Source organism: Medicago sativa, chromosome 5 (assembly GCF_051527215.1).
Source record: "Medicago sativa cultivar Bolivia chromosome 5, Bolivia_mono, whole genome shotgun sequence".
NCBI classification, from domain to species: domain Eukaryota; kingdom Viridiplantae; phylum Streptophyta; class Magnoliopsida; order Fabales; family Fabaceae; genus Medicago; species Medicago sativa.
The window spans coordinates 78,039,442-78,058,568 of NC_140753.1; the positions used below are offsets into that span (position 1 = coordinate 78,039,442).

The 19,127-nt window shown below is 31.8% G+C and overlaps 1 pseudogene; it reads left to right on the plus strand.

Annotated features, from left to right (window-relative positions):
* Positions 1-3,910: 3,910 nt before the first annotated feature.
* On the plus strand, positions 3,911-6,316 carry LOC146925317 (F-box protein At1g11270-like; annotated as a pseudogene).
* The last annotated feature ends 12,811 nt before the right edge of the window (positions 6,317-19,127 follow it).

Consider the following 19,127-nt stretch of genomic DNA (forward strand, 5'->3'; position numbering starts at 1 on the left):
TCCAATTCTTCACTTAGAAAACTCTTAGGATTAATAACATTTTCAAATAGCATTTAAAAATAAAGCGCGCGCGTAGAAATTAAAGACGGTTCCTATAGGGTACTATAGTCGTTATGGGTGCCTAACACCTTCCCGTAGCGAAAACAACTCCCGGACCTCGATTCTCAAGGGTTTTGCTTACTTTTTCCCTTCCCAAGAAAAAATAAGATATCACCGGTTTAAAAGGTTCAAACGTAATCAATGTTTGACACCCGAAAACCAAGATAAAACAGCCCTCTATATATATTTTTTAGAGCTGTCTGCAAAAAACCAGATCAAAATTCAATTTCTAGGTCGACGTTTTGATGTTTTGGTTTCTTGAGTTATTGGCGCATTAAAAATTAATATTTAATCCATCCGTTGTCGAAAAATTCTAATTTTTTGTGTGAAATGTTTTTTTTTATGTTCTTAATATGTGTACAAAAAATAATGAAAAAATTCAACCTCTATATAACTTTTTCGGACTCGCAGTTGGAAAAATATTGCAATTTAAGCGTTTCAGTAAAAAAATTCAAAATAAATTAAGGATTATTCGAAATACTAAGAGAATTTTCAAATCCTCTATATGTATTTTTATAGAGGTATCTGCAAAAAAACAGCTCAAAATTCAATTTTTAGGTTGATGTTTTCGTGTCTTAAATTTTAGGCGCGTTAAAAATTCATATTTAATCCGTCCTTTGTCTAAAAATTCAAATTTTTTGTGGGAGATGTTATTTTTTTGTTCTAAACATGAGTGCAAAAAAGCATGTAAAGGCTCAACCTCTAGGACACTTTTTCAGACTCGCACTAGAAAAAAATTGCTATTTTGCATGGTTCGGTCGAAAAATCAAAATAAATCGAGACTTAGTCGAAATGCTACGAAACTTTATAGACACCTCTATAAAAATAGATAGAGATGATGTGCAAAGTTTTGTAACATTCCGAATAAGTTTCGATTTTTTTTATTTTTTCAATTGCGATTTTGCGCGTTTCGGTCGAAAAAATAAAAAAAAACGAGACTTATTCGGAATTTTACGAAACTTTGCACATCATCTATATGTATTTTTATAGTGGTGTCTGTAAAGTTTCGTAGAATTTTGAATAAGTTTCAATTTATTTTGATTTTTCGACCGAAACGCGTAAAATCACAATAAAAAGCAGCAAAGCCAGAGGTAGTTAACTACCTCTGGAGGAGCCAGCGGCAGTTAACTGCCGGCGCATATGCTAGAGGTAGTTAACTACCGCTGGGGGTAATTTGGTCATTTACTTGTGTCAACAGGAAGTATTCTATGTCAGAAAAGCAATTTTCATCTCTAACTTGGGCATCAAGTATCTTAGCCATCAAGTATCTTTAACTTGGTCCTCACTTATCTCTAAATAATATCTAATAATTTATACATTGAATATTTTATATTCTAATAATATCTAATAATTTATACAATGAATATTTTATATTCTAATAATGTTATGAGCAAAATCTTCCCTCAAAAAAAAATGTTATGAGCAAAATCTAAAAAAAAAAAAAGTTCCTTCAGAAAAAAAAAAGTCTTACTTGATGAAGAAAACCAACTATTATTTCAAAAGGAGGATGAGGATGAATCTGGTTTTGAAATTTTGGGTTCGAGTATTAATAGCACTCTGTTTCCGTACTTTCTACCATCGCAATGTGAAACTTATATTGTGGAACCCAACTACCAACGAATTCAAGGTCATTCCATCTAGTTGGTTATGATCACCAACGAATTCAATGTGAAACTTATATTGTGGAACCCACTTGGTGATATTGAATGAGTCTATTGCTTTCATCTTAAATGATAGTACAAAGATATATACATTTCATATTTCAATTTTGGGTGAACTAGGTGTACAAGAATCATGGACTAAACTCTTCATTATTGGGCCCTCACCTCGCATTTGTTATCCTGTTGGAGTGGGGAAAAAGGGCAAGATATTGTTGATTAACAAAGACAAGGAACTAGTTTGGCTTGATTTAAGTACCGGGATGATTGATGAGATAGGTGTTACAACATCGGCATTTGGTTGTAACATAACATACTATTGCATAAAGAAAGCATTTGTCCAATTGGAGGAATATATATTTGATTTCTATTCCCATTTTCACCCAAGAGATATATGATTATGGCTATTAGCCCATTAGGATTTCATACAGAGTTACTTGAGATGCTTATTTCATAATTACGATCAAGTAGTACAAGCTTTAACTGCAGCGAATGCAATGTCAAATTTTTGTCTGCTTGGAATTGAGGTTTGTGTATTTAAAAAATGGCATGGTATAGTGCGATGATGTGAACAATACATCGTCTCATTGATTCCTTACCTAAGTTAGGCCCTAATGTTCGATTTTCCGGATTGTGCATAGGCACTATACAAAGCGTCAATGATGCAAAAAAAATATGTTTCTTACATTGACTGCCAAGAAGAAGCCAAGTAACGGTATAATCTTGAAAAGGAAATTTTCAGATTTCTGGTCAGATATATCATGAGTACTTCATCAGATGTATTTGTTGACACAAACATTCATTCTTTTATTTTTGTTCTCATCACTTATTCATTTCAAGATTATATTCCCCAATCAAATTTGGGTTTTTTTTTTCCTTGTATTTGTCCTCCTTCCCGTATCAATTAATCATTTCTTGGTTGTGCGTGTTTGGCTTCTCATTTTTTGTAATTTTATACGAAAGTAGAAGAATTTGAAGCTTGGAAATGTGCCTTGATTTTGCACTTAGAATCTAGTTCCAACGCCCTTACCCTTGGTTTAAGTTTTAGGGGAAACTTATTGTACGAGCTTTTATTAGTTTCCTTTTTGGCACCCTTTTACAGGGTTTATACAAAGATGGATAAGTTGAATACCCTCACGTCTGACTTATCCACAACAACAACAACAACAACAACCAAACCTTATTCCACTAAGTAGGATCGGCACGTCTGATTTATCCACGTTAAGAGAACATCAAAGAAGAAAAGAATTGTCTTTTGTATGTACGAATTATCATCAAGTAAAGTTGTATGAATATCTTAAGTTTTATTGCTTTAATGATCTTGCCAGCCTGAAATATGATTATATTGTAATATGATGATTAAGTGATAAGAAATATAGATTAGTAGAAACTCACTAAGATAAGTAAATCTCATCCCCATTTATTTTTTAGATGAACATGTATTCAATGGTAAGGATGCAAATGAATAATCTGCTATGGACTACCGTCTGATGTTTATATTATAATAATCTTTTTTGAAGTTTCAGACAAAATGTGCCATTGAGCGTATATAATAATCTTTTTTGAAGTTTCAGACAAAATGTGCCATTGAGCACAAAATGTGCCATTGAGCGTATACTTTTGTTTATATTTTTTTTTGGCAGTGACCGGGATTTGAACCCCTTGAAGTTTCAGACAAAATGTGCCATTGAGCGTATATAATAATCTTTTTTGAAGTTTCAGACAAAATGTGCCATTGAGCACAAAATGTGCCATTGAGCGTATACTTTTGTTTATATTTTTTTTTGGCAGTGACCGGGATTTGAACCCCAAACCTTGCATATTTTATGCATTGTCCCAACCAGCTGAGTTAAGCTCACGAGGACATACTTTTGTTTATATATAATGTATAACTATAAGTCTTGAATTATTGATAGTCAAGAATCTTGTATGTTAGGTTATTATGTTTTGAGACGAATAATGTAAGATATCAAATTAGACTTGAACTACTTTACTAGTCAAGTTAAGTATTGTGAATCTAGCCGTTACAAATTGTATGTTGTTGATGTTTGAGTCTATAATAATAAATATCCAAGTATCAAATGTCGGTTCGATATGATATTCTAGATGATTGTATTCAGGATGTTATAATCTACTTACAAAGAGGTGTGTCAGGTGAAATTCATTATCAATTGCGTTATTGGCTTGGAATGTATGAAATGAATGTTGTGTTTTGAATAAATTTTATATTCATGATTTTATTCTAGGTTAGTGGTACACATAAGACTTGCCCGTATAATTTTCTTTCAAAACTGATTGATTCACTAGACATCCTTGTGAATCATTTCTCGCATTCAATTAATCATTTTTTTGAGGACTTTTGTTTGAGGACAAACAAAGTTCTAAGTTGTGGAGAGTTGATAAGTGGCAAATTACCGTTATTTTCTATAGCATTTATTAACTTGTTTTGCAAGAAATAGATCATAAAAATCCTGAATTTGATATGATTATTGTTTATAGGAAAATGTTAACAAGTGTCCTAAGGGCATTGTTTATGCATATAAAATAGCAACTTTTGCATTGGAATTGTACGAGTATGACTTTAACAAGTGTTTGACTTATATTTTCAAGACATATTTTCTTTTTGTGGGTTCCTTAAACAATGCCCTTAGGGCACTTGTTAACAAGACCCTTGTTTATATTAGTAAATTGTGCCAAAAAGCCATTATGTGTAGTTGCTATACATTTGTATAGGTTAAAGAGAATGACTGCACCAACACAAAGTAAAGGAAGGCAAGGACACCCGCAAGAAGCTACACCAAAACCTTATAAAGAAATATGGAGAAAACACAATTTGCTACACCAAAACCTTATAAAGAAATATGGCCAAATCCATAAATTTTTTAATTGTTAAAAGTTCAAGATAAAGGTAACTAAAATCTTGAGCTTATTTTAGCGGTGAAATTTTTCATAATGTTCTAAGCATGACTTAAAAAAATTGTTCAATAATTTATATATTGGCATAGAAGATTTTTGTTATTTTTATGAAATTGGTATAAAAGATTTAACAAATACATAAAACTAGGAAATCATATAAAAGCTCGCCAAAACCCTAACAGAGTCACTTGCTCTCTCAACTAAACTAATCAATAGCGGTTTCTTTCTTCTCCTTCTGCAACAACCCTTCTCTACTTCCTATTCCTATGGCGATATCACCGACTGCAACAACTGTTCAGGTTAGCAGCAGTTATGTGCCTGATGATATTGTTTTCTCCATTCTCTCCAAACTTCCTGTTAAATCTTTTAAGCGATTTGAATGTGTGAGTAAATCATGGTCCCTCTTGTTTGATGACAATTATTTTATGAATATGTACCGCAACAATTTCTTATCAAAGGTTTCTTCTTTTTATCATGATCATACATCTCTCCTTTTACATGTAGAAGGAGGAGATGAAAAGTATGGAGAATACCCTCCATATGATTTGTATTCTGTTTCTGGAGAGAGATTTGAGAAAAGAGTCAAATTAGATTGGCCAAATCCATTTGTAAAGACTAGAGGGGACCCATCACCATATGGTACTGTTCTTTCTTCTAAATTGTTAAGTTGTGCTAGTGTTAATGGCACCCTTTGTATCCATTCTTCCTACGGTGGTACTGTGATGTTTATAATTTGGAACCCAACTACAGACGAATTCAAGGTCATTCCTTCCAGCTTTGAATTTCCTGAATTTTATTGGCGGCCTTACACAACCAATCATCTATTTGGTTATGACCGTGTTAAAAAGGACTATATAGTTTGTTCAGTTCGTACATGAGATACCACATGACTCACATGACGACGAAATCGAAGATAATTTCTTTTGGGAGATTTATAGCCTTAACAGTAACTCTTGGAAGAAATTGAAGGTTGGTATTCCTCACCGTTATAGGATTGATGAACAAGTGTACATGGATGGAGCGTCTCATTGGTTAGGTGAAAGTAGAACACGTACTTATTTGGTGTCGTTTGACTTCAGCAGTGAATCTTGCATTATAACATCCATACCCTCTTACATAGATGATGATAGTGTTAAGGGAAAAACACACTTGGTGATATGGAATGGGTATATTGCTTTCATCTTAGCTTATCAGGAGGGATCTATATTTCACATTTCAGTTTTAGGGGAACTTGGAATAAAAGAATCGTGGACTAAACTCTTCATTATCGGGCCCTTACCTTATGATCTTGGATATCCTATCGGAGGGGGGGAGAAAGGCAAGATGTTGTTTAGAAGAAAAAATGATAAACTAGCCTTGTTTGATTTAAGGACCGGAATGATTGATAAGATTGGTGTTACAGGAGAGAGATGTGACATACTATTCCATAAAGAAAGCATTCTACCAATTGGAGGGAACATATGATTAATTTTTTTTTTCTTGTTCTCAGCCAAGAGATATACGATTATGGCTATTAGGATTAGGATTTTACCTTGTAGACACATTGGCTTGTCAAATGCTCATATCATAATTATGATTAAGTGTATGAATTATTAGTTATATTTTGATGGTTTACTCTCTTTCTATTTCAGTTGTAAGAATGATTTTTTTACCTTTACTCAGTCGCCTCTGATTTTAAGTATTTGAGAAGGTTGATAGTCTAACGAGCAACTTATCTTTGTTTGAGACTTTGAGTTTCATTGAACTTCACATGAATATTTAAGCCACTATGCTTAATTTATTTATTTTTCTTTTATATTCCAAATTAGCTAATAAAATCAATGCATACCAGCACAAATGGTAGTATTTGAAATGCATAAAAAATTGTGTGCAGTTCTTTAAAGTCAAATAATAGTTTTCGTGAACAAATGGAGCTTTTCTGTTTAGTTTGTTATCAATGACAATGATCGCTTTCTCAACTGAGATGTTTTGGTGAACAATAGTTTGGTTTATTTGATTTATATGCAATCAAACATGCTACCTAATTATCAAAACAAGGTTCAATATACCCACAAATATCGAAAATCATAAGTAGTATACAATCTATTATAAAATAAGAGAAAGCCAGATAATGTCACAGGAAACAATTGAGGGAAAGTTGCAGAGTGTTAGAGAACATTTCATCTGATTTTACTTCTCAAGTATATCACTATATTGATAAGAATGAAGACGCTAACAAACAGAACAATGAAGTCACGCAAGCTTTAACCGTCACGGATGCAATTGGCAAATTACACTATCTTTGTCGAATTGAGGTTTCTGCATTTAAAAACGGCATAATATATCGTGATCATGTGAAAATTACATCGTCAGTAGACCAATTGTATCAATTTTTGTTTTGCTATCTCTAAATTACATCTCACTCTTTGATTTTTGTTCTCATCATTTATTCAAATAATGACTATTGTTCTGGGTTGTGTGTGTTTGGCTTCTCATTTTTCACAAAATAATGGCTACAGACTCATTCTATGTTTCGCCTTTTCAAATCGTTGTTGATTAACATATTTTCTTATGCACTTATTTTTGTTATTTTTACTAGCTTATGCTTAATCAATATATGGTGTTTATTATGTTTCCTAACACGTTGTTCTGCTCCAAACTTGTTCTGTTTCTATCACTTTTGAAATATAATTGTATTTTGAATATATTTCACTTTTCTAATGATATTTTGAACACTCCTAAAAAATGCAATGTTGAAAAACCTCCATGTTCAAAGAAAGTACTCTTTATCTGTTGTTTGGAGTTCTTTAGTCGCACAGTTTGCGTCTTGAAGTCATGGTTTATGAGTTTATTATTCAGGGAGCGACTTTTTGTTGTGCCTTTTATTTGCGGAGGCTTCATTTGTGGACCTTGTACTGTTAGTTTTAGTCTCAGGTTGGTGTGTGGTGTGTTTTTGCTAATTAAGTGGCATACTCTGAAGGACATGCAGTTGTTGAAAGGTATTCTTCCACTTTTGTGGTCAATAGCTCAGTCGGCAGTCTATGAAGCATGGACACTTCTTAGATTAGGCCTGCCCCGGTGTCGGACACGCGTCGGTGTTTGAGACTGATATGATACCAACACATATGATTCTATTGAATTATGTGATTTTCTGAAATTGTTATCGGTGTTGGCTTGACAATGTCTGTGTCGTGTCCGTTGTCTGTGTCTGTATTCGTGCTTCGTAGTCGGCAATTGTGTTTTTGTCTTAAGGTGGCTGCAGTTTCTCGGACTATTGGTTTGACTTTTTTTTCATAGTGAACTAATTAACTTGTCCCAATTTTGGTTTGTCTTCATCTGGTATCGTAGCAGCTGAGTTTCTAGTGCATGCAACTTGGCCTATTTGGTCATCAGGGTTGTTTGTTATTTGGTTTTGTGGTGATGGGGGTGTAGTGGACTTCTATCTGTTCTGGGTTGGAGTTTTTCTCTCTATTTATTTTGGTGTCTTCCTGCATTTTTTTGTCTTTTGCGACTTTGTGTAAGTATATATTGTTGTTTTTGGATTTCCAAACTGTTGTATTTGGATTTCCAAATTCTATTATCTACCGAAGTTGTTACTAGGTTGAGTCACGACCAGGTCGCTCTCTTTAAGACGTTTCGTGGCACTACCCAAAATTGTGCAAGGTAGACTATCAACCACGCCGCCTCCAGGATAAAACAAGCCCAGCTACAACTGTTCGATTAACTACTGCACTGTAGAAAATCGTTCGAGAATTACACCGTCAAATATGGTACTAAGACCACTCTTTAATACTGAAACCACTTTAATATGGTATTATTACCATTCTATTATGGTGCTAAGACCACTCAAATATGGTGTTTCCACCATTCTAACCTTTAAGTTCTCCAAACTTTCAATATGGTACTACGACCACTCAAATATGGTGATACCACCATTTCTCCTCAAATAGAAAAATATTTAAATAATTTATATACTGTTAAGATCATTCATAATTCCGACGGGACATTATTATTAAGAAAGGGACTATGATCTTAATAGTACTCTTTATTCCGAAGGGACATATATTATCGAAAGGGACTATGAACTTAAGACCACTCTTAATTCCGAAGGGACATTAAACCGAAAAGGGATTATGGTCTTAAGAACACTCTTAAAAATATGGTTCAATCGATTGATCGAAGCCACTCGATACGGTACGGTTCAATCGATTGATCGAAGCCACTCGATACGGTACGTAACCGCTCTATTTGAAACCGAAAGGGACAGAAAGGAGTAGAAGCAGAAGAAACTTGTTAACACAAGTCGGAGGGAGAAGAGAAGAAAAGAATTCCCGACAACTCAATGAAATTCTTTTCGATGTGTGGAATGCACTATGTGAGTTCTCTATTTATAGGGAAAACTCACAACTAATAAGTAAGAAACTTTGGGAACAAGTAATATGAGAAACTTTGGAAACAAGTAACATATTACTTTGCGATTAAGTAATTCACATATTAGATCTAGTACAAAAATATCTTAATTGAGTACTAAAATATATTAAATTTAGTACAAAAATATATTATATTATGCACCAAAATATTTTAGCAAAACTTGGGGACTAAGAAAGCACTTTCTAATAATGATTAAATTTATCATTTCCAAATAATAAAATATATATCAATATATATTTTTTCTCTAGTGCTTATGTACCCCCATTAATTAGAGGTACACCCCCACTATATAAACACTACTAATGTGTGTGTTCCATCCGATGTGGGACTTCCACTTTTTTCAATTCACACAATACTAGTTCTACCCAACATGGGAATTTGTGTTTAGTCTTTTAACTCAATTTTCACACATGTTCCAACATATATAAATCATCAGCTAAACCATCAAGAATAAAATTCTTACAGAGGTAGTCATTTTCATTTCATCGGAGGATTTCTTTAACCTTTTTATCCTTCATTGGTTGTTCATCTGTCTCAAGAAGTACATGAATATCATCCTTCAAAACATTAGCAACATTATTTTTCATTGTTAAGAAAAATAACATCTTTTAATACCATCTTTTGAAGTGATCCCCTTCAAACCGAAATGGTTTGTTGTAGTCAGGAACAAAGTAACCAGAGCCAATAATTTATTCAAAAGATATGACAGAAGGAATCATCTTAAAGTTGTTGGAATAATAGGTATTAGTTTGTGAGCATCTTAACGCAAACAATTTGTCACACATAATTGTACTCGTAAGACAATCCCTCGAGTTCAAAGTGGAATTCACATCCATTTATTGCTCCATATATGATATTCCAAATTCTTTTTGTAGTGTGTGTAAACAACAAATGCAGCTAGAGCATTTGATTTTACGCAAGTTGATGATCATCATTTGATTAAATTCTAATCAACAGCTAAGGCTTCCTTGCCAACTCACAATCCTCTCGAATCTTTATATAAACCCTGAATTGCGGAAATATCTTTCATACATTCATTCCAAATTCAACAATAAGTTAATTTCAGTGGCTGACATGTTTGAGTTAGGTTGGGAGGAAGGGGGTGGGGCGTGGAGTTGGAGGAGAAGATTGTGGTCGTGGGAAGAAGAGTTGTTGGAGGAGTGTAGGCAATTACTTAACGGTGTTACTGTGCATGCTAATATTATTGACAGGTGGCAGTGGGATCCAGATATTCAGAATGGTTACACTGTGCGAGGTGCCTATCAGATTCTTATAACTCCGGTTTCTTCCACAACTGATGACAATACAGTTCTCGTTTGGCATAAGCAGGTCCCATTGAAGGTGTCCATTGTAGCTTGGCGTCTGTTGAAAGATAGGTTGCCGACAAGAAGTAATTTACACAGGCGCGACATTATTATGACCGATGGTGTTTCTTGTGTGTCAGGGTGCGGTTCCGAGGAGTCCGCGTCCCATCTGTCCATTCATTGTGATGTTTTTGGGTCGTTATGGCAGCATGTGAGGTCTTGGATTGGGGTGACTGGAGTAGACCCGCTCAATATAAATGACCATTTCTTCCAATTTATTCATTATACAGTTTTTTCTAAGGCTCGTCGATCGTTCCTTCAGCTTCTTTGGCTTCTTTTGTGTGGCTAATATGGGGAGAACGTAATAACAGGATTTTCAACAACGTAGAAACGCCTATTGTTCAGCTTTTAGATAAAGTTAAATTTCATTCTTTGTGGTGGCTAAAAGCTAAAAACACTACGTTTGTTTATGGTACTCAGAGATGGTGGTCGGACCCTTTGTTGTGTTTGGGTTTCGACTGACCGTATTTTGTTTATATCTTGTATTGACTCTTTGTTGGTTGGGATGTTCTCTTTGGTACATCTTGTACTAATGAGTTTACATCACCATTGTTAATATATTTCATTTTGATCTCTTCAAAAAAATTTAAATATGCAATTAATACACCTTAATATATTTTAACAAAAATAAATATTTTTATAATATCTATTGTAACGCCCGAGACTAGAGAGGGCGGGTAGTGGTTGCCGGTGCACAAGGCATGACAATGAGCGGCTCCCGACAGCTTTTAGACGAACCGAATCACATCGGAATGAGAGAGATCTTGAGGCCGTGCAGGTATGTGACTACATGGTTGAAGAAAGACTTATAAGAATTGTTTGGTACTACCTATATCAATAAGTTGCATCTTCTTTTCGGTAGTCCATTACATAAGAACTTCATAGTTAAGCGTGCTTGACTTAGAGCAATTTTAGGATGGGTGACCTGGGAAGTTTCTCAGAAAGCATGTGAATGAGTGGACAAAGCACGCTGAAAAGAATCATGTTGGTTTGTAGGATCATTCGACAATACTTAAAGTCGTTTGGGATGTTACATCTGCTAACTTTGAACCACCATTTAAGAAAAAGAAATTCATTTCTATATAATTTCATTAATAATTGAATTTGAATATTTTGTAATTAATTTTATAATTTAGAATATAAAATTCACTTTTAAATAACCATATTTACCGGCTTTAATAATTTTTCACATATTTTAATTTTATTTTGTATTGTTTTATATTTTATAATATGGTTTAAAACTAGATTTTTTTTAAAGGATAGTTTAAAACTAGATGTTAATGAAATTGTGAATCAAAAATAGAGAAAAATATGTGTTTTTATTTTGATTATATTAAAATAAACCCGCAATACTATTTTTCTTCAAATTGTGTTGGATTTTTGTTAGATTATTAGAAATAAAATAAAAATTATCAAGGGAGGAACGTGTAGTTTTTAACACAGACGATGAAATATAATTCAAGTTTCTCTTGTAGGAGAGGAGTGAACTTTTTTTATAATATATTTTGCATAAGAGGGACAAGGAGTCTATATTTTAACAAAATAGATGAGAGGCGTGTAATTATATATTGACATCTATAAGTCTTAGCTCAACTGATAAAAACGCTGAAATTGTTAGGAGAACATCGAAACTAGGTATTTTAACAAAAGAGATGAGAGGCGTGTAATTATATATTGACATCTATAAATCTTAGCTCAACTGATAAAAACGCATAAATTGTTAGGCAGAACATTGAAACTAGGTTTCGAACCCCGAGTCTTTCCCTTGTGTGTGTGATTTTTCATTGACTCTTATCATTTTGTCTATCAACCAAAAAATAATTATATTTTGACATTATGGTGATATCTTATGAATTATATAACAAAGTTTTCTAAAGTTCGGGTCGACTTTTTGTTTGATGGGACGGTCCTAATTTTTTTCCCCTTAAAAACCAAATAAAACAATTCTTTTAGCATCAGTCAAATTTTTTATTTAAATAGAAATTTATGAATAAAAAGAAAAATATTAATCAAATTTCTGTGGTTCTTAAAATAAATAAAAAATTATTTTGTTGTGAAATAGTGTATCAAAATGCGTAGAAATTATGCATAAATTATAATTATTAAAAATATTTGTTAAAACCCCTATGAATTGACGTTATGGTGGTGATTTTTCCTTTTAAGATACTTTGTCTAATTCCAAAAACAACAACATGTGAATTGAGAGTAATCGTCAAAAATAAACTGATAAATCAAAATTCATGTTTCATACATGTTCTTAATTCAACATATCCTTGCTCATAATTGCAACATGAGCATTCGACAGGTAAATTTTTGTACAAGTAGAATCCTAATAGCCATGATCATATATCTCTTTGGAGAAACCAATGAAAAAAATTAACAATTTGTTCATCCAATTGGAAGAATACTTTCGTTATGAAATGTGTCACATTTCTCAATTGCAACACCAATCTCATCAATGGTACTTAAGTTAAGTCAAGCTAGTTTTCCGTCATTCTTTTTTCTGAACAATATATTGCCCTTAATTCTTCCTCACTTTGATAGGATATTCAAGATAAGGTAAGAGGACCCAACAATGAAGAGTTTATTTTATGATTCCTTGAGTTAGCACAAAATTGAAATGTGAAATGCAGATGTCTCTTTATAATTTAAGATGAAAGCAATATATCCATTCAATATCACCAAGTGTCTCCGGACCTTAAAACTATCATCTACGTAAGAGAGGTATGAGTGTTGTAATGAAAGATCCATTGCTGAAGTCAAATGACACTAAGTATGCAGGTGTACATACTTATACCACCAAACCAATGAGAGACTTCATCCATGTACATTTGTTCAATGTTCCTAAAAGGTTGAGGAATATCAATGAAATTTCCACCAAGAGTTACTACTTATGCTATTTATCTCCTAGATAAAACTAGGCGGGGCTTTAACGTCATGCGGTATCCCAAGTGTGAATTGAATCACCTTATAGTTGTTTCTAACACTATCATAACCAACTAGATGATTGGACGATACATGCTGGAAAAATGTTCATATTCAACAAAGTTGGAAGGAATGACCTTAAATTCATTAGTAGAAAGAACATAGACAAAGAGTGTCATAATACTAGCATAACCTGACATTTTAAAACCAGAGTCACCATGTGGAAATGGTAGTAAGACACCTTCATCTTTGAAAATAGATTTGTCCGGTCTAATTTGACTCTATTATTAAATTTGTAAATTAAATAGACAAAAAATGTTAAAATTTGAAGGAACAACTAAATCAAAACTTGGTAGTAAGTGCTCTTAGGGCATTGTTTAAGCATCTAAAATTAGTAATTTTTACATTGCAAATTCTGTAGTTATGACTTTTACATGTATTTGACTTTATTTTCAAGACAAAATTTATTTTTGTATGTTCCATAAATAATTCCCTTGGAGCACTTGTTAGCATCATAAATAAAGATCCATCATCAAAATCATTTCACATACATTTGATTTAATCAACAAAATCCTTTAATAAAATCATGAACAGTAAAATTAAAATTACCAAAAAAAGATAAGATAATTTTTTTATTATTCCGTTAATGATTGAAACAGCACACAAATAAATTCATAGATTTAGGGTGTGTTTGGATTGAGGGTTTAGGAGGGGAAGGGAGGGGAGGGCTCACTTTTATTTTTTAAATTATGAACAATGTAAAATGTCTTTTTTAAAATAAATTAAGTGTTTTTGAAGTATCATATGATCATTTATCATGTTGTTAATTCAATTTTTTAAAACTCATTTTATATGATCCGTAAATTAAAAAAGAAAAGTAAGCCCTCCCCTCCCTTCCCCTCCTAAACTATCTTTCCAAACACACCCTTAGAGGAAAAAAAATGAATCAATTAAAAAAGTTCAAAATAAAAAACACACACGTAAGTCAAAAGTGGTCAAACAAAATTACGAACTTAAAAAAAAAACAGAATCATTTCACACAAATTCTATTAGAAAAATCATTCAAACTAACAAATTGATCACAAAATCATAAACACTAACACTAAAAAAAATATCATAAATCGTTATTCCGTTAATAATTGAAATTACACCTAAGTGAATTAAGAAAAAAATGAATCAAATTGAATTGAAGAGAAAAATAAAAATAAAAAATTTCATTATTCCATTAATAATTGAAGCAACACCTAAATAATAATTCATAGACTTAGCAAATAAAATAAAACTATTAATCAAATTGAAATTGAATTGGATTCAATCAAGGGTTTGAGTTGAATTACCTTGAAGCAAAATCAACAACAACAGATTCTCGAAGGTTCTTCTACTATAAAGAAATTTGATTGAATCTAAAATACATAGAAAAGAAAATGCACTGATTTTTTTGGGGTGAGATTTATACAAAAACTATGATGAGAATAATTATTATATAATTGAATGTAAATTATAAAATAATGTTTTGGTCAAAAAATGATGAATATAATAGTTTTTTATTTTACTTTTATCAGAAGAAATTTATTGTTATTTATGGTGGTTTTAACAAAATAATATTACTTCCCCTAAAAAATAATATTACTTTTTCATCAAATACAATTATACTATGATGATAAATATTATGATGACAAAATAACAATAAGTTTCAGCGGCAATAGATTGAAAGTAGGTAGTGTTTCTCGATCATCATCATGAGGAATGGGTTCTTCTGGGTCTGACACGGTGAATGTGACTTTGATTTTCACAATATATGTGACAATGTCATTGTTTTCATCCTCCGCCATTGAAATTTTAAATGCAAAGAAGAGTTTTTGTTAATTATTTGATTAATTGTATAGAAAATGGCGAGGTGAACGAATTCTAGCAAGCTATTGTGCATGCATGCATTACATCTGAGTTCCTAAGACACTTAATTCAGGGACAATTTGTTTGTACTAAATTAATTTTTCTTTTTTTTTTAAGAAAAAAATTATATTCATTCAAATTGCAAATTGACAGAGTATATCATTCAACATTTCTTATAACATAAAGATAAATTTGACAACAAACTCACAACATCCAAGTTAATAGCATACAAATGCCTACAAATAATACAATAAAATTAAAGATGACCGAAATATTCATGGCTCCGGATCTCCAATGTTGATGTTCAGATCATTGATTGAATAATTGATCTTCAGTAGGAATCACATGAACACAGGAACAAGATGGAATATCAAACAATGACGTACAAGCACCGAACAATACAGCGCCGCACTCAGACGACGAAATCACAAAGAAAAAACCTAGATCATGAAAATCACTTTTTTAGATTGAAATAGAGAGAAAAATATGAAGAGAGATGATTTCAGGTCAAAATTGATTGAAAACCACCCCCTCAATAAAAAGGATGGAAGAAAAAACCTACTGAAAAAATTAGGGGCAACTTGTTGGACAATGAAAAAATGGAAGAAAAAAGTGATTCAAGTGACCTTAATATTTTCAGTATGTTTTTTCTTCCATTTTTATTTTGAGCGGGTGGTTTTCGATCAATTTTGACCCAAAATCATCTCTCTTCATATTTTTTCTCTATTTCAATCTAAGAAAGTGATTTTCATATAAATCTAGGTTTTTACTTTGTGATTTCGTCATCTGAGTGCGGCGATGTATTGTTCGGTACTTGTATGTCATTGCTTGATATTCCATTTTGTTCATGTGTTCATTTGATTGCTATTGAAGATCAATTACTCAATCAATGATCTGAACGTCAACGTTGCAAATCCAGAACCATGAATATTTCGGTCTTCTTAATTGTATTGTATTACTTGTAGGCATTTGTATGTTATTAACTTGGATATTATGAGTTTGTTGTTAGATTTATCTTAAGGTTATAAGCAATGTTAAATGATGTACTCTGTCAATTTGCAATTTGAATGAATATAGTTTTATTTTTTTCCCTTAAAAAAACAAGAAAAATTAATTTAGTACAAACATTTGTCCCCAAATTAAGTGTCTTAGGAACTCAAATGCAATGCATGCATGCACAATAGTTTGCTAGGATTCATTCACCTCACCATTTTCATCTTCTATATAATTAATCAATTCATTAACAAAAACTCTTCTCTACATTTTAAATTTCAATGGCGGAGGAAGAGAACAACGACATTGTCACGTATATTGTGAAAATCAAAATCACACTCACTAACCCAGACCTAGAATAACCCATTCCTAACGATGATGATGATGATCGAGAAAACTACCTACTTTCAATATATTGCGCTGAAACTTATTGTTATTTATCATCATAATATTATTTATCATCATAATATAATTTTATTTGACCAGAAAGCGATATTCCTTTTTAGGGAAGTAATATTATTTTATTAAAACCACCATAAATAACAATAAATTTCTTTTGACAAAATAAAAATAAATAAAAAACAATATTATTCATCATTTTTTGACCAAAATACTATTATATAATATACATTCAATTATATAATAATTATTCTCATCATAGTTTTTGTATAAATCTCACCCAAAAAAAATATCAGTGTATTTTCTTTTCGTAGTTCAACTCAAACCCTTGATTGAATTCAATTCAATTTCAATTTGATTTGATTAATAGTTTTATTTTATTTGCTAAATCTATGAATTATTTTGGTTTTGCTTCAATTATATATTAACAGAATAATGAAATTTTTATTTATTTATTTTCTCTTCTATTCAATTTGATTCAAATAATTGATTCATTTTTTTTCTTAATTCACTTAGGTGTTACTTTAACTATTACTAAGGGAATAATTATTTATTTTTTTAGTATTAGTGTTCATGATTTTGTCAATTTGTTATTTTGAATTATTTTTCTAATAGAATTTGTGTGAAATGATTATATATTATGACAAAAAGAAAAGAAAAGAATTAGGGCCTGTTTGATTGTGTTTTCAGTTTTAGTTTGTTAAAAGCATTTTGTAAATCAGTTTTTAGAAACTATTTTCAAGAAGAAAATAAAATAAATCTTGTTTGGTAATCTTATTTCTGAAAAGTGTTTTAGAGATGAGAAAATAGTAAAATAAATTCTGTAACTTATTTACTATAATGCCATTAATGAAAATGTAACACTTTTCCGTGTTTTTAGTTTTGGAAACTGAAAATAGAAAAGCAAAACACTATTTAGCAGTTTTTGTTTTTCAGTTTTAAAAACAACACAACTGAAAACAGTTTTGGGAAACAATTTTCAAAAAGTGGTCAACCAAACAAGTTTTAGAATTTTCAAATTTTAGAGAAGAGAAAACTGTTTTCAAAAATGTATTCAAACAGACCCTTATTTAGTTTGAATTATTTTTCTGAAGAAATGGTGTGTGGATCTTGGTTGTTGTTTAGGGTTCATTGTTGATTGAATTTGAGGAATAGTGATATGCAGATACATTGTTTGCTTGGCAAAAATCGTACAATCAATATGTGTTGGTGTTAATGTTGATTGTTTGCAAGTATAAAAATTAAAAAAGATCAAACGAATGTACAAAACAAGATTAAATGTTATATATTAAGGGATAGCAAATGATTTACCTCCAATACCGGATTATTGTGAATTATCGTTCTCGTCCATTACGAAGCAAAGCTCTTCAAAACCCTAAAAAAAAAAATCATCAAAGAGTCGCAAAAATTAAATTTGATTACTTTGATTGTTAGAAGATCTAAAATCTAGGCAAATAGTATATCTATAAAATCGAATCATGTGAAACTTGCTATTATAATTGAATCAAGATGGATTTATCAACCTCTCTTATAAAAAGTGGATGGTGCGGCCGAAACGCCCACATCATGCACAATCGTGTTGGTGTAGTACGAAAGTGGAAAGCGGTCGGTGCGGCGCGGTGTCAATCTGGGCAAAGGCGGCCGATGTAGCTTTCTAGTTAAAAAAAAAGAGAGAGAAAATAGGTGTATGATACAAATAGAAGAAGCAGGGAGAGGATCGACAGAAGATAGGATGCAAAGAGAGAAGAAAACAATGGAGGTGTGAATGGTCGACAGAATAAATGATGCAAATAAAAAGAAGAGAACAATGTAAGAGAGAGTGATGAAGAAAGATGTGGTGCGGCAACAATGTATTTATTTAGGGTTACATACATAACTTAAGATATTTTTGCCTACTGTTTGGGCTTAGGTTAACCAAAGTCCAAAAAAAAAGTAAGTTGTATGGTGGAAATTTTACACTATACCCCTACATATGTACTTTCACCCCTACAAATCACAAAAGAAAAATCCAATTTTACCCTTTTGCAGTATTACTTTCTATACATTGATTTTTTACCCTCACTTTCAACATTTTCTAATCCATTAAAAATTCACCCTCACATAACATTTAGATATTTATTTCCAGTAAAACCACTTAAAACATTTTTTACGTGTATATTTTTCCCTCGAAAAAATCTATAAAATGTTTCTCTATTGGAATAAATTTTTGAAATACTCGTATTTATATTTTTGGAAGCCTCGTATAAAATGTTTCAGAATTTTTTACAAATTTCAAAAAACACCTTGAAATCCTTTATGGTGTTTGTAGCTTTTCGAAAAACCAATAAGCATAATTCATTAATTCTAACATTTGTAAACAGGGGCCAATAACACTTCGAAAAAGTTCATAATCCGAGTGAGAAATCTAAGCAGTCTGAAAATGAAAGATATTAGACTTCATGCTCCTAGATTTATAATAACTCAAAAGGAG